The sequence below is a fragment of the Melanostigma gelatinosum genome (genome assembly GCF_949748355.1).
Source record: "Melanostigma gelatinosum genome assembly, chromosome: 1".
Taxonomy (NCBI): domain Eukaryota; kingdom Metazoa; phylum Chordata; class Actinopteri; order Perciformes; family Zoarcidae; genus Melanostigma; species Melanostigma gelatinosum.
This window is the reverse complement of record NC_136634.1, coordinates 6142696-6160153: the sequence shown is the minus strand read 5'-3', so window position 1 is coordinate 6160153 and position 17458 is coordinate 6142696.

The following is a 17458-nucleotide window of genomic DNA, read 5'->3' as shown; positions in this document are numbered from 1 at the left end:
TGGTTCATCCAGATAATCAGATTGAGGCGAGTCATCAGATCGCGTCCTAGCAGGTTGACAGGGCAGTTTGGAGCAGAGAGAAAGCTGTGCATGAAGGTTGCATCTTGAAATGTGATGGGGAGAGGGGTGGTGTAACATTGTCGAACTGGAGTACCAGAGACTCCCACCACTGACACAACGGTTGCGTAGTCATCACACTCGAACAGGTGGCTCCAGTATCGACGAGGAAGGTGTGATCCTGTCCATTTACTGAGCACCTGATTAAGGGTTCGCTGGTGAGGCCGAAATGTAGAGTGTGTGACGCCAGTGATTGAGGGGCGTGTCAATAGGGAGGACTGTTGTAACCTCCGGGCCATTGTTGTTGGCTACTTGCCTGTGTGGCATGAGCCCCGCCTTGGGGACCATGTCCCTCGTCCCAAGGAGCCTGATGGGCCCCTTGCTGTGGTCTTTGTCCGTCATAGCCATGTCCGCCTCCTCCTCTGGAGTATTGTCCTCTTCCTCTCTGTGCTTGCTGCAGTGCTGACATGCAGTCTCTTGCGAAGTGTCCCGGTTTCCCACAGTTGTAGCAGAAATAGGATGCTCCCCTTTTTCCAGGTGCTCCTCTTTTTCTGGCTTTGGGGGGCGGGCCATGGGACCGAAGGTGATACTGGGGGGGAGGAACCAGAGGAAGTGCTGGAGACAGGCCAGTTGAGGGCGGGGGAGGGGCCGAGGCCAGTTGAGGGCGGGGGAGGGGCCGAGGCCAGAGATGCCTGGCCCGGTTCCTGTGCAGTCTTTTCCAGACCTACCGGGGCTTGAGTGGTAGGGGTGATGTCGAGGGGGGTAATGTCAAGGGGGGTGATGTCGAGTGACTGATGGGGCCTGGTTTGTTCTTTTCCGGTCAGCATGTCCACCTGTATCCGATCTGTCATGGCCAATTCTAATGCTATCATCGCCACTCGATGTTCCTCTTCTCTGTCTTTGCGGGCTTGCTTCAGTGGGTTAGCGAACCCCCATCGCTTGGTTTGATTTGTCGTTTGATTTCTCTCTGCAGTCTGTGCGTAGGCCACTCGTTTTGTCAAATCGTTGGTAACGAGCAGGAGGTCGTTGATCGATGGAGGTAGTGGACTGGCCGCCTTCCACCATCCCTCCTCTTGCCATCGTTTCATGCAGTTATCCCAATGTGTCTTGTCTCTTTTCCATGCAGCCTTGCCTCCTGTGGCTGTTACAGCTTTTTTCAGTTTTGCACGCAGTACTTCTGAGTAGCCACCAGATGGAGCCACAGCTCCAGCCATGTCTTCTTGTGTTCTTCTTTTCTTTTTTTCAGTTCAAGTTTTTTTTTTAATTTTTTTTTTTTTTTAAATCAATTCCAATCTTCTTTTTTTTTTTTTTCAAAATTCTTTTTTTTTTCAATTCCAATCTTCTTTCTTTTTTTTTTCAAAATTCTTTTTTTTTCTTCAATTCCAATCTTCTTTCTTTTTTTTTTTCAAAATTCTTTTTTCAAATTTTTCAATATAAAATGTTTGGATGCAGTACTCCCGAATGTCCACCAGAGGGAGCCAAAGCTCCTGTCGAATGTTCTTCTGCCCTCTGTCCGTTGTTATCTCTCCCTGCTTTGGCTGCAGCTGTCTTTCTTATCTAAGATGTTCACTCCCTTGCCTCTGTGCCTTTGCTCCTAACTCTGTTCACGGTTCTTATGGATATCTATTACATATATTAACCCTCAGCTTTCCTCTTCTATTCTAGTGTTTGTGGTTCTGTGTTTGAGTGCAAAGCTTATGTCTTATGCGTGTGCTCTGCTCCACTGACCGTCAATCTCTGAAAAGCACACCAACCTGGTGAAAAACACTACAACTTTACAACTACACATGTACTCTCTAACACCTGTACGCTTCACACAGTCACTCACATCCATACCAGATTGACACCATACACTGCCGTCGCTGAAATACGCACAAATCACATATAGATCTGCTCTTATAGCGTTTTCACGAGCACGGTCCCGAAGGAGATGGATACCTAATAGGCATTACTCAACACTCAATCGACCATACACTGCCGTGATTCCACAAATAATCGCACACAGACCTCGTCAGGAAAGGTCTATTGACCTTATTGTTTACAGTGTACGCCTTGTGCGAACACGGTCCCTAAGGAAATGGCGAATTCTTGTGCTACAATTGAATCGATGTCTCCCTGAGATCATCTATGCTGCATGCAAACCCATACACTGCCACTTCTGCAATACTGGTACACAAACCTCATCAATTACCTCAATTTGACCTCATCAATTTATTTTTTCAATTAAAATTCTCTGGATGGATCTTCGTTTTACAGTGTACAACATTGCATGAATGTGGTCCCCTCTAGGAAATGGCGTTTTGCAGTCTCCAGACACACTACAGTCACATCAGCGTATTTCAACAACATTTCTATATACTCGATCCAAATCTCAGCTTGCAACTTCGCATAAATCAACAGTGTGGCCCGGAATTCAGTCTTTCAGACCGTCATTGGTCAGCGAACCGAAGCTTTCGCCACGGCTGTGTAACCTCCGAACAGTTATCAAAACTTACACGGTGAACACGATGCCAGTTTATAGAACTTACAATCCTTAATTTCTGTTAGATCCACTCACACACATGTACATTCTATGCTACAAAACCCCCACTGCTGTCATAACAATCCTGTCACAATGCTTCGTCAATTTATCTTTAAAAATTTAGTCAAAGCAATTCATACTCACACCCGGTACTTCTGATCAATTCAATTTGGTTTTTCCTACATACAATTCTGCAGATTTCATTTAAATAGGCTCTGCGCTTACCTTTTGATTGCAGCTGCTTTGATCAGTTTCCCGAGGTGATAAGAATCGTTCCGGCAGGCCTCCGGAATCCCCAGCCTCTCGGGAAAACACCTGTTGTTTTGTCTGTTGACAGAAGAAAAAGTCCGTCACGAGATGTCTCTCCTACTGATCGTTAAGAACCATCGCTGCTACCATGTTGAGAATAAATCTCATGTTGAGGAGAAAACTCAGGTGAACAGACTTAGGTCGAGGCGTTTAGCTCAATTCAAGCAATAAGGTTTATTTGTGACAGAAGTATTATGTCCAGCAGTTAAACGTGCACGGACCTAAAAAGTTCACTCTGTAGGAGTGAATGAAAAGCTAGAAGGCGCTTAAACAGAGTGCGCATGCGTTCATATATTAGGTCCTCCTTTTGGAGCCTATTGGTCAAAGCAATAGTAGGAGGCGGATTTGTTTTTAGCATTCAAATAGCCTGATGGAGCACTGAGCATCTCCGCCCACACTGGCTCACGTCCGGGATCCGCCTTCTCTGGAACGTCAGTGTGTGAGATGTTGATTGAGCCGCATATTGTTATGTTCGGCCAACTAGATAAGCTAGGCGCTAGATATGCAAGGGCGCCTCTTTCTATCTCTAAGATGGAGCAGGCAGTTGAGACTGGTTCTCTGTAAGACTATGTGACATTTAACTGGGGCAAAAGCTATCCTTCAGAGTTCTAGTAATTTCCACGTTGTTCAGGCGAGTGCGGGAGTGCCCCACCTGGCGTTTTTGACCTTCTTGTACTAGAACTCACATATCCGCGTATAAGCTGTGTTTAACATTGAATGAATGTATATTTTTATTTACATGGGCTCGCGGAGAAAGGGAGGTGTCATATGTCCATTCATGAAATCGTTGTGCCTTTATTAACAGCGTGACCCCGCATCGCTGTAACGCTTCCGCTTTCAACACCCGGAAGTCAACTTTTCCAGCGCGCTCTAAGTCCTGATACGTTACTTGCGTTTCGTTGATCAAAAAGGGGGCTATCAACTCAGCCCAGTGCTCTTCTGGCCATTTTTCCCGGAGTGCCGTTGTCTGGAATATCTGAAAAAACACTTCAACATCGTCAGCGGCCGTCTGCTTGAGAAGGAAGCGCGCTGGGTTGGCTTTCTCCACGGTACGTTGCTCCTGTTGTGTCTGTAACATGCCCTTGATTTCGCTTTGCATCGCCTCCGCGCGTTCGGTTTGTACCTCCATATACTTCTCCATGTGTACTTGCTGTTGGTATTGTTGTTGCTGCTGTGCTTGGAGGATTTGCATTTGTACTTGCATGGCTTGTTCGTGGCGTTTTTGGGTTTCCTGGTTGCTAGCGATTAGCCCCGCTAGCAGCTCTTGAAATGGCACCGGGGTGGCCATGCTTACTGGGTCGGTCGGTCTATCGGTCAGTGTTGCCAGAACCGGACTGTGCCCACATTCTCCACCAAATTGTGACAGCCCCCGGGGTGGCAAGGGGGTTTCACGACAACACGGACCAATAAACACAACCAGTCGGTAGATAAATGGTGCAAGTGAGGTTTTTACTGAATATAGAGAGTGGATAGAGGTAGGATAGACACTCAACAATACACTGTCCGCTTTCCAGAGGGATGGTCGGTGTTCACTTCCACGGTTCGGTGCACAACGGGTATTCCTCATACGGTCCAGGGCGCGGGCAGGAGCAGGGTAGTCGTACAGGCAGGGGTCGGGAGCCGGGCGGGTAGTCAGACGTTCCAGGGTGATCAAGGGGTAAGGCAGTTGTCTCCAATGGGTTTGCTTTTTCTCCGTCTCCTTCCACTCCTACTCTCTCCTAGTTTCCTGTGTCCGGGGCCCTTTTATAGTCCCCTCCTCCTCCTCTGATAGGGTGTGGTCGCTCCCTCGTCTCTCCTCCTCAGGTGTTGCTTGTTGGGCTGATGGTGGTTTGGCGCTCTTTTCCACTCCCTGACATGGGGGCTCCGCCTCCATGTCAGGCAATATCGTCCCTCTACCACTTCTCCTCTGAGGTTGCCCCTCCGGCTGCCACAGCACACTAAAACCCTCAAATCAGTCTTTTCAAGAAACACTGTGACTTATTGGTTTTTCGTGAGTACCATATGATGCACCCAACAAAAAATCCTTTGAAAAGCCATCAAGTAATCGATAATTTTTATTGACCTTTGCGTTGCAACAAGGTGTCTGGCACAACTTGTTTTTGTTTCAAATACTCAAGTAACATTTTCACAATCCTGGGGAGTAGATACTGCAGAGACCCATGAGGGAATCAGAAATATCTGCAAAGGGCCCGAATTTTGCAATACAAAGTTATTTCTAATACAAATATATTCGCCTTTTCTTTGGCTCGAGAACACATGCATGAGCGTGCTTCTTCCAAACAAAGAATACGAGGCGCAAAGAGAGTCCACACACACACACACAAGTCTCAGCATCTGGCAAAAGAATCATTGCATCACTGTTAGTGATCAATGACAAACCCACCAATCAAACTCTCAGCAGTGTATTTTAGTCTGCTCTCATGAGGAGAGGATAATCCATCCCAGCCTCCAATTTACACGGTCAGAAACACTTTGGAAAAGAGTTAATGCAGAGCCCATGTTGACGCACCCTGGCAAAAATGAACACCCCCGTATTTCTGGCAAACCTCTGTAGTAACAGAATAAATGTGTTTGGCGGATATTATCATGGAGCGATCGACAGGCAAAACTGAGTATTAGCTACCAAGCTGCTGATGAACAAGGGCCTTCGTCAAAATCTGATTTGTCATTCAATTCATTCATTCCTATAGAAGTCCTGTAGACTCCTGCTGCCCGCTCTTTTTTTCATCTTATGATGTGCACACATCTTTCTGTATGTGGACAGACAAATCATTAGCAGTGCATTCCAGTTATGTTACTTTCAGATAAAGGGCCAAGCTAAGTGGAAACATGCTTGCACATGATGACACCATCCTGGCATTCCATCCTCTTCAAACACAATCCCCTTTAATCCCTGCCCTCTCGGGTCACTCCAGATGAGCTGTCAGGAGGAGACGGCAGCAGTCTTCAGTGTAGGGCTGCAGCAAGCAAACACAGGAAGCAGATTGGCTTCCAAGGTCTTCCAATCAGGAGGATTCATGCCCATCACCTTCCTGTGTCTACCACACAGTGTCAATTTACCCTCATTCATATGAGTTGAACGCTGATTGTTCCACTTGCATTAGTGGAAAGAGCAACAGAGACATTTAATATGGTTATCGTGGGATTTGAACCAGGCTTTCTTAAGGCCTTTCTTCCCCCTCACCTGAATGTTGGAACATATTGTAAATTCATGCTATTGTGAGGTTGTTGAGTGAATCCTGGACCCTCACTTGGTATTGCTCAACTTCAGTTTGAAACCTGAAACACGCACAGGCCACAAAGGGAGGCCAAGAAAAGAGGTCGACACAGGGTTGCCATTAATCATAACTTGGTTCAGCACGAGGTAATGACACATGATGTGAGTCACCTTACCTGCTGCTTTGAGAAAAGGTTGAATTTCGGAGAGACCTAAGAAGAAAGCATGTGTATCATACAGTCTTTGACTACTTTCAACTTCATATTTCAGTGCAGATGTTTCCTATTCTCCCCCCTTTTCTGTAAGTGGAGAACCGATACCAGAGAAATGGAGGCTTCCTCATTTACAGCTGCAATAAACAACATATTTAGTGATGGAAAGTAACAAAGTGTGTTCACTTAATGACTGTATACAGGTACCATATTCACGTATTCTAAAGCTATTTATTAAAGATAAGAAGATAGAACCGTGTATAAACAGTAGACGCACAGACTCATACAATCAGACTCATTTTTGCAAATGTGTCTTCTGTACTTCTGTGTTTTTACTTCAGTTTTCAGGTTGCTGACTGTGGTGAATATGGAAAATATTACCTGCTGAACATCAGAGATTTTTTTTTATTGTAAATGTGATCGGCTAAATCATATTTGTTATGCTTCTGATTATGGGTCAGATATTGGACTACACGACTAATTAATGAAAGTCCACACCATCCATCACAAAAAGAACATGTTATCTAACATACAGCAATCAATACTATTCAAAAGAGCATTGATTAATAGCTTTACCGACAGAATATCCAGATGAATCCAGAGTTTCCAGATGAAAGGATTAATTACTTCTATATTGATGTCATTTGTTTGCGGTCACTGAAGCTCTGGCTTTATATCTACTTGCTCGAGGTTTGCAGGTGGTCCTTCAGAAAAACTGGGTCAATCAATACCGATCGTCTCAGATCTCTGCTGTGCTGTTGACGCCACTTCATAGATGATTGCATAGATGACACATTTTTGTTGGTTCCTCAATAGATTCAGTGTTGGCTCTGAAAATATGGGGATTACTCACTTGTATCGTTCTTTTCCCGCTCAATGAGTGAGCCAACTACACTGTCCCAAGACAACAAAAAAAATCAGGCAGCCTGACTCCAATCTGTCAGTTCACAGCAGTGTTCAGCTGGGAGCTGCTCCTCTGTGAATACCATGCTTCTGACTCTCAGGCAAAAATCTGTCTGTCTCACTTGAGTGAGAAGTTAATGTAACAGGGAAGATATGTTTGGAGAACAAAGCACCCCTGGCACTGGAGTGTTGCAATTGATGGCAATGTCTCCTCCTAGCAAAAAGATTCTGGGTTCAAACAATTCTTCTCGGTGCACCGGTTTCCTCCCACAGTCAAAAGACATGCAGGTTAGGTTGATTGGTGACTCTAAATTGCGGTTGTGGATGTAAGTGTCTACCAATATGTGTTAGTTCGGTGACAGACTTGCGACTTGTCCAAAGTGTACCTGGTCTACCACCCAAGCCCTCTACCACTCTGCAAAGCATACGCGGGTGTTGGTTATGGAGGGATGGAGCCCTATCCAACACCCTTTGGGATGAATTGGAACATTGGCGGCGTCACCCAACATTAGTGTCCGATCTCATTGATGCCCTTGTGGTGTATTGTGTGTTCACATGTGCCATTGTGCCATGTGTTGGTTTCCTCCAGTTAGAAACCAGACAAGTGGGCAAATAGTATGGAGTCTTATGCAATGTATGCCTAAACATTGTCAAATTACATCTATTGTATCCTGATAATTAATATCCATTTTACAAGGAAATTAGTGTCAGGCGTCATGCCAAAGGCGTCAATTGCAGGAATTATTTGATTGATGCATGTGATTTGGTTGAATGTTTCTCCAAGTCAAACATGCTATTTCCTCAGTGTGCCTGAGAATGTTATTTCAAGTTCAAATCAAGATGCCAAACATTCTTTTTTTTGACAATAATTATAAAATCAAGAGCGCCTTCAAACTTAACTGAAGTCATTGTATTTAAGATAATAACAAATAAACACACACGCATATATATATATATATATTCATATGATAAAATAAATATAAAAAAATTAAATAAATAAATCGTAAATGGCCCCTTTTGAGAGATTTAGAGAATTGCATCAACCAAAAACCTGCTCCGTGGTCTAATGAGGTAAACCTTTCAGCATTTACTCCAGCCACACAAATACAATTAAGTGTGAGCAAAATATATCTATTTATACATTTGTTGATATCTATTTTGTTTTCCTTTTTTTTGCAATAGACATTCAATTTTTCATTCTTCTACTAAATTAACCCTTTAGCAACCTACCACAGGAGAAACCAGATGACCGGTTTCATCGCTCCGATCTACCCTGTCACTTCAGATCTTCACTGACATAACCGACATCTCCCAGTCCCAGCACGGTGTCTTTTGCCAGCTGCCGAACATGCAGTATGGCCTCATTCTCAAGTGTTTATTTTTCCAGAGGCAATACATTCCAGAGATTATACTGTCTTCTTGTAGATTAAAACGGCATGGAAATCACAAATCACCAGGGAAATTTCCTCTCCAGTAAAGAGGAAAAAGAAAATAGGAAGTTTGCAGTAATACTTTAGCTTTTGCAGGTTAGAAAACAGGATTGGAATACCTCTGAAGAAACCTTTGATGATAAAGAGGTTTGGCAGGCTGAACATCAGAAAAAGGAATTTGCATTATGGCCTCAGATGCCATTAAACTTCATTAATGGAAGGGAGTATTTAATGGCTACACTGCACAACACATGAAGCCGCACTGTCCAACAAAACCTGAACATTAATGTTGTCTTACTTTCTGTACATTATGTTTATAAATGCGTAATAATAAAACAAGCTTCAGTGCTAACAGTCTGAGTTATGAATGTTGTATGTATCCGTGCTTTTTCCTGTACATCACATTTGACCTGACTGATAACGTTTTGTACGTGAATGGAGAAGTGATTATGTTGGTTTAGAGGAGCGGCCTTTGCCTCTCCGTGACTCTGTCTGGCTTCTTCATTTGTTTCGATGAGTCACTTTCCACACACACTGAGCTGTGACATTCTCAAGTTTATGTGCCCGATATTAAATTCTGATGATTTACTCTTGGCACTGTGTGAACCACAAAAGCAGCCATTCGTATATGATATGAAGGTCATTTTAAATGGTGAAATCAAATTGTGGTAAGAGATATAGTAGGTGAAGCTGACCACAGGTCATACATACATGTGGCTTAGACTTTCCTAATTGCCGAGCAATTTTTTGTATGACCTCAGGCAAATATCATTTTCAAATAGGATACGTGAGACATATACTGCTTTAATAGGTCTTATGTAACAGTACACAAAAAAATGCAGAAATGTAGCCGCTATATCTTAAAAATAATAGCTGGGTGAACATTTACCATTCCTGTCTCAAAGGACTGACACACACATATGCAGTTCATTTGCAGATGAAGATATATTTTCACTGGAAACATTTAGTTCCACAGCAGGAAGTAATGTGGCACTCATACAGCAAAAGGTGTTTAATACTGATGGCTTGGTTTGTATCCCAGTGCGTCCAGTAAGTTAGTCAGTTTGTTTTTCCCAGATGGGGCCGAATACAGTGATTGGACAGTTTACCTGCCTGCGTAGCTACCTGCCTCTTTACCTCGGTGCACTCTGCCCTTGCACTCATTCTCACCAGAGTCTAAGCTGCTAGCGTGACAGCTGTGAGAACTAACAATAGCCATGTTTGTTGTTTGTTTTCAACATATGTTTAAGATCACAACAATAATTTGAGGGTGAGTGGCAGTGTTGTCAGCGTTGTCGACTTGCCGATTTCCTTGACAGATTTAGCAAATTTTGGAGCGAGTGCTGCGAGTTTCAGGAGGAAAGAGTTAGCCGCAGTGGGCTCGGTTCTTTGTTTAGATACGTGTTCAAACCTATTCCACTCTTGCTCGTTTTCAAGATGACCAACCCTCTTTAAAGGTATCAAATACTCACTGCCTTTGGGCTGAGAAGTTGGTCTGAGAGGTTTGTAAATTGACCAATTGTGAGAGACGACAACTTGGATCGACTGCAGTTACAAGGGATTTGAATGGCAACAGGGTCACTGCAAAATAATAAATAATAATAATCCACTTTTCTGCTGTTAATCTGTTTATTCAATATATTCCAAACAATTGCTTCAACAATGCATCGCTAAATATATTACTTTGTGTTGGAATAACTGATTGTTTAAAACATACTGAACAAATGGATCATTTATCCGCATCAAACTGGTTAACTATGTAGAAATAGCCAATGTTCTCGCTGACGTTCTCGTTTGCTTATGTGTAGGTCATATAGAGGCATTTGTATGAAATATTGAGACTGTTTCATAAGCAGTTTAAAGATACGAGTTGAAACTTGAAGCAGTGTAGGACCGTCTCATCGAAGTCAGATTGTACAGATTGTACGGGTGGTAAAAAAAATGCATTTGTAAAATGACCCTTACCCCATTGGGAAACAGCTAGAGGCTCTTGTATTCATGAACGCAAGGCAACATTTTTCAACAAGGATATTTCTTCATCATAAATGTTTTTCCCGGTGTTTATCTTAAAAACTGAACTCTGAATCTGAGCGTGATCGTGTGTTGTACCGCTTCTCTCCGTTCGCCACTGTGCGTCATAACATTCCATGGGAATTCATTTGGTTCCCACTTGTTAACAGAGTTGTTGTCTTCTTCCATCTTCTGATTTCAGCCCACGAATGGCAGACACACGCAAACTGTCTTCCAGTGAGAACATGTGAGGATGAACAGCTCCTTCACTGAGCCAGGATTCTCACTGTGAATGATTCCCTGAACACTCCGCACGACAGGTGGAAACAGTTGGACTTCATCAAATGTGTTTATGTTATCAGGATTCTCAATGTTTTGGTTGCCATGGATTTACTGTGTTTCTGTGTTTGTTTCTGTGAATCAGTGAGTAAGTGATGTGAAGGTTTGTTTTTGAAAATGGTTGGAACAACAAAACAAAATTGCAATGTTTCACATGTGTTTATATTTTTTCACCATTTGGAAATTATGTGGTTTTGATTTTGGAGCACAAAAAAAACAAGTAGTGTTTCTTATTTTTCGTCAACCCTCTGAGTGGACAAAATGTTAGAAACACCTCTCAGTATAATTCAACAGCACTGAGAATTACAGCTTCCAAAATAACAATAAAATGGAATCAACACTTCCTTAAAAACAATGTTAACAAAAACTGACCATTATACCCTTCATTCATTTAGGTTTTATTGCAGTGTTGTATAGATGACATTGTTGTAGTTATGAGGTGTAGCTTATAAATTGACAACTCAGAATACAATGCTGTATCATTAGACAGCATCTCAACAACTTTAACTACTGGGAGACCCTGCCGCTCTGTTGTGAACTAATGTGTGTGAGTTAATGGGTTTTCTCATGGTTGGCATCGACTCATTAAACATGAACTGTTACGTTGAGGAATTGCGTGCCCGTTCACTCCCTCCCACCTTCTCAGCTGATGGGACTCGGGCTGTTGCTGTGCTTTCCTCACAGCAAGCCAAGGTTCCCAGCCGAGCAGATGATGAGAAACAAAATCCTTTCCAGATGTTCCTACCAACGGCCATCATTTATCGGCTCAAAATAACAGGGCCGATTTCCTTTCATTCTACAGCAGAAGCCCTTGTCCGTGGTGTCCCCAATCAATGTTTGTGGCCTCACTCACTGACCCCCCCCCCCCCCCCCCTCATAAATTGAAATAGCACTACCCTGTCAATGCTAGGCGCTTAAATGTATGCTACCATTAGACACTGTTTACATAATAAAGAAGAGAACGAAGAAAGCACATCTGACTGTCAGATCGGACTGAATGGAATATTGTGTTGGACTCAGTCAAGAAGCATCATACATCTCATAGAAAAGTAAACCTTATATTCGGTGGCGATACAACTATCTGAGCTTGTTTCGCTACATTTCCTTCCTTTTCCTCCCTCACTCATGCCGGCCACCATACGTCTGTCAGGAAAGTGTGCAAACTGTTTTCTTACAATGAAAAAGATCATGTTGCTGCTTTAAATGCTATTAAAACATAATACCCAAATCACTGGAGAGGAATCCAGTTGATCAAAGAAACAAACAATTCAAGACATTTTTCCCCCAAAACACAGTATGTTATTTTGAAAGAATTTTGGCAAGGATGACTGAAATGCTAAGTACAAGCCACGTTGGTCTGCTACACTCCCATGTGGAATCACATTTCTGTCGAAAAGTGTGAAGTGTAAGCAGCTTTTCACACTTCTGTTGGACAGAACATGTGCAGAGACTTGGCTGCATGGTGGATGTTATTCAGCGGCCAGCTTTAGGGAGTTATGGGCACGTTGAATGTGTGCGGTAGTGATGTTGGTGGAATATTGATGGTGATTTTATTGTCCCTTCAGTCACAGCTGCACTGCAATATCGATGTTTTTTGGCATATTCATCAGTTACAAACGTGCTTTGCCTAAGGCAGGCCCTGCATCATGAAAATGGTCATGTCTTGTAGAAAACTCTGTCTCAACATCTAGTTTTAAAAACTCCTATAGTTCACACCACTAGCTCTATTTAGTAGCTGTTTTGGAGCTTTCTATTATGTCGCGTCATCTTCATATGCAGATCTAGCATCTGCAGTCATGGAATTGTAGACGTTCATCTTGTCCATGTTGACTTAAAAGTTGATGCCTGATTGCACAAATGTTTTAAAATGTGTGTGCAAGAAAAGCGACTCCTGCTTCAGATCAGGATGTTCCAGAAAGGAACCGTGTGTTTCCTAATCCTGCACGCGACGCCTCGTAGGACCCGTCACAGCTGCTACTGGTTCTCATCGTCGCTCTTTGGACGGCCTCCCGAAGCCCGACGAGCCGCACATGTTGTAACTCCATCAGTCATTTCTGTGTGACACCATTTCAGCTCAGCTCAGCTTTATTCAACCCCCAACCTTTCACTGCATTGTTGTTACTCAATTCCATTGTTATCGTGCGTGCTTTCACAAATTGGTTAACTATTAGTCACAGGGTTTCATCTCATCGAAAGTTATCAAAAACAAAACAAAGACTGCTCCTTTTGACACCATGTGTATTTCTGTGTTGGCTGTCAGACAGAAACGAACAAGAACGACATCTGTGAATATTGAAAATATCCATGACTAATTGAAGCTGTTTGTGTCAGAGTAGACCGCAACTGGTTATTTGGGCTAGTGTGTCTTCAAAACAACGCATGCTAATCATCTTTACACTGATTATTAAAGACTGAGTATTTAGGATAACATGTCATGGACAGTGACAAAGCAAAGACGTTCTTCCAAACTAAATACAGCATGACAAACGCTCTCTTGGCTTTTACCTCGTTAACTCTCCTTGCTGCTGGAGCAGCTTACACTTTAATATCTCACTTCTCTATTTAAGCAACAGTTACCACAACAGATTTTACACTAAATGTCTTGCAGGATTCCCTGGTAAATCCCATGATTTTTCCAGATTTGTTCTGGTTATTGCTGCCATAAAATAAATATGCCCAAATATTTATTTAAATGTTTTAAAAATAACATGAGGAAAACATAAGTTCTTAAATTCATCAGTAAGCTCCTTATTTCATACTTGCAGATTGCACATCATATCCTGGAAACACATTTCACATTCATTATTCGACATTTGCATACACAGGGGCTGGTTTTTGTTACAGAAATGTGTTTTTTTTAGCATTGATAACAATTAGTGAGCTTGCAGCGATCATTTATTTGTTCAGAAAATGAACCGTGCAGTGTTGACCTATCTTGGGACTGCAGTCAGCCTGCTCAAATGAAAGAAATGCACATCTGCATGAAGAGATAACTCTGTTTGACATGAATGACATCCAATCCAGCTTCTTTTAAATGACCAACTAGGGGAAATATTAGCTTTGAAAGCACTATGACGAGGGAGTAGAGCCAGTGTACAAGCATGTCGGTGTTGTTCTCATCCCATGTTTGCTTATGTAGCAAATAAGAATCCCCCTAACTACCTGCTGCATGCTCCAATTCTGTATGTCCTAATTGCAGTGTGATTTTATTTTATCTTTTTCCTTCTCAATTTTCCTAAAAACCTGACTGAACTTTGGAGTTGCTCGTCAAAAATGTTATTGAAGATATTTAGATATGTTTTGGATCATGAATGAGCATAAGAGCATCAGCTAAATGGGACAGGGTAGGCTTTATTGTTGGGTGTTTGTTGAATTACGATCCAGAATGAAGCACGTGAAGGAATTCAAGTTGAAGCTGAGGGTAAAGCACTGAGAGAAGTTAAAGTGGTTGAAGTGTTGCAGAAGTCAAATATCCCTGAAGCGAAGCGATGAAACAACGTGACAGTTGTTGAAGTGTAAAAACTAAAATCAGTTGAAGTGACATATTTTTATTCAGTCTGAATGTATTTCTTATCACACCTCTGGTTTAGACATGATTAGATGTTTTTTTCATCAAATAAGACCTCGTTTTATTCAGCTTGCCTAATGCAAAATTAGCACTAAAAAGAGCTGTTTTAAAATTTCCCATAAACTTATTCACAAACACAGTGTGACTCGCAGATGACTCTTTGCCCTGTACTTCACCAGACGTTGTATACATGAGTATTCATGATATATCCTTCCATGCACTCTCGGGGTCAGAGGGGAGCAATAGGAGACAATTTGTGGAAGTGGATATTTCTACATGCACTTCCCTAAAGCTTGCCCCATCCTGAGCTAAAGATGTAGCGCCCTTCACTCCAAAGCAACTTGAGTTGTTTTAATTCACTGCACCGCAAAGTGCCGTTCAACATGAATGACATCAGCTGATGAAAAACAGCAAATGGTCTATACAAGGGACATCATTGACTTCCTGCTTTTTTACTTTTTATTTTTTAGATCCATTCATTGATAATCAGCAGGCAGGCCAAAACAATCTCCAAGCCTCCATTTCCTGTATTGCGAATTAATGAGAATGTTAATTAAACTGAAGCATCCTGAAGAGTCGAGAGACATGCAAGGAAGATAGACGAGATATTCCTCTGGCTAATGGAGACTAATGAGGGCCAGATCTTCTCATGTTGTAGCGTGACATATCGTTTGTATGGAGGGTGTGAAGCATTTGTTTTGTGTGTTTTTCATAATTCATGTGTGATACTTGTCTTTTTAATAGTTTTTAAGCTTGAATTTAATCAGCCCTTAAACTTGAAGCAAATCTTTAAGGATCAGTCAGATTGGATTTTAGATTTGTACCTTCAGCGAAGGTAGACCAGACACAGAAGGACTTCTGGGGATGGATGGCTTCGAAACAAGTCCTCTTCGATTTGAGAGCACAGTTAGTGATTGAGGCCGAGGAGCTGGAAGAGTGAAAGTGGTTAATGCCTCTGCAGTGAACAATTCAGTTTGAGGAGGGCAGGCAAGAGACCCAGAGACGTGACAATGATGTGCATCTGTGTTCGTGTGAGTGTGTGTCCCATCAACAATGATGACACAGAGCACAACACCACGGGAGAATAAGTATGGTCTTCGCTCACGTCGCAACTCTGCCATGATGAGAGGCGAGTAATTGGTCCGAGCAGAGCAAGGGACAAACTGAGCAAGAGTGTGACAATAACAAAGCCGACTCTCTGGACTCTGTCCCCGATCTCAGCAATAAATCGTGGGGTTTTAGAAAGTCCAGCTCAGTATTGCATCAAAACCTTATATTTGCAGAAGCATGGTGGGGCCAAACCAGGGTAACTGCTCATCATCCATGATCTGCAAAAGACCTGCAAAGACATGAACGGAATTTCTCAAGTATCAACTCTTGTTAATCACAATAGAAACAGCAGAGAATAGAGAACATGGGTTTGCTGCTTGGAAATGTCCTTCAGTACCTCCTGCAACATAACCCTTTAAAAATATATAATAATAAAGTAATTGGCTTTAAATACGTACTCCGTACATTTGAAGTTCAACAGAACTGAGGACTCTACGGTATGGGGCTACATTATGTGCAGCAAATCTATTTGGGTCATTTGAGACAACTTAAATCTACTTAAATCTTTCCTATTTGAAACCCTCAACCTGTACATATCACATTGCTATCGTGCGTACTATGTACAGTGCAGTGGCATGATTCTCGCATAATTTGGTATCCAAAATGCTTGCATACTCAAATCTGAATTATTTCCCTGCACAATTTAAATATCACGAGTGTAATGAAGATCAAACTATTCACTTGGAAATAAAAACAGGTCTTAGAGGACTGTTTTTGATTTCTCATATTCAAGAGGCTTTTTGGCAAGATGGTAGGCCATAAACAGATGAGATTCAAGTGAATGATTTGCTTTTCTGGAAAAAGCGATACGCCTGTGACCTCATGTTTTGAGAAAACCTCTCAAATTACAGTTTAGAAAGCAGAACATTAACTGGCAGAGACATGAGACTGTGAATCCCTGTCCTGGATCTCAAATATGAACACTATACACTATGATGAAGCTTTGAACAGTTGCTAAAAGCAATAATTCAATTCACCTGGCTTGAATTGACCTCTGCTACACACTTCAAACAGAAGGGAGCATTATATTTTCATCAAGCAAACTAAATATGTCTCTGCTATAACCTTTACCTTGAAGCTTATGTGTGCTTTTTGGATTAAATAAATAACAAACAAAAAAACACTTTAATTTTAATGTTTCTGTAATCATTTTGTTGTTTTTTGTTTTCGCTATGGAAGGACACTGAAAGTATTTGTTATTGACGGTAAAGCCTAAATTTCATGGCACTAGAAAAATGTTCGATGCCTCTGTGCTTCCACATGGGGATTAAATATAAGCAGATATTAAGAAGGTATTTCTGTTCATCTGTCACCAGAAAGACTTCACAATAGGACGGCAGACCTGACAGCAATTCAACATTGTGACCTTGGAAAGATTATTATTATTGCTAGAATATTGCATTTGATTTCTATATTTTCCTGCTGGATCTAAGCATCTTAGTCAAAATCCCAAAATCTCTGCGTATTTAGTCTGTCTGTTTGAATGAGCACATGCCCTGAATTCCTATTTTTAACATGAAAAATAATCTACTCAATAAAAGAAATCTAATTATCTACTAGTTTTGTTATTTTTTGTTTCTATTTTTGATTCATATTCTAAATTACTCTATTGGGTTGACCAAGAGAACTGTATGAAACTAGGGTATTTTGAAGCAGGGTCCACTAACATTTAAATTGCAAGACAAATGTCGCAACCAAGTGGTGAACGTTTGCCATTACACCAACAAGCCTTCTTTCGTTTCACTCTCCATAACTTGTAAACCAACCCTCTGCATACAACGA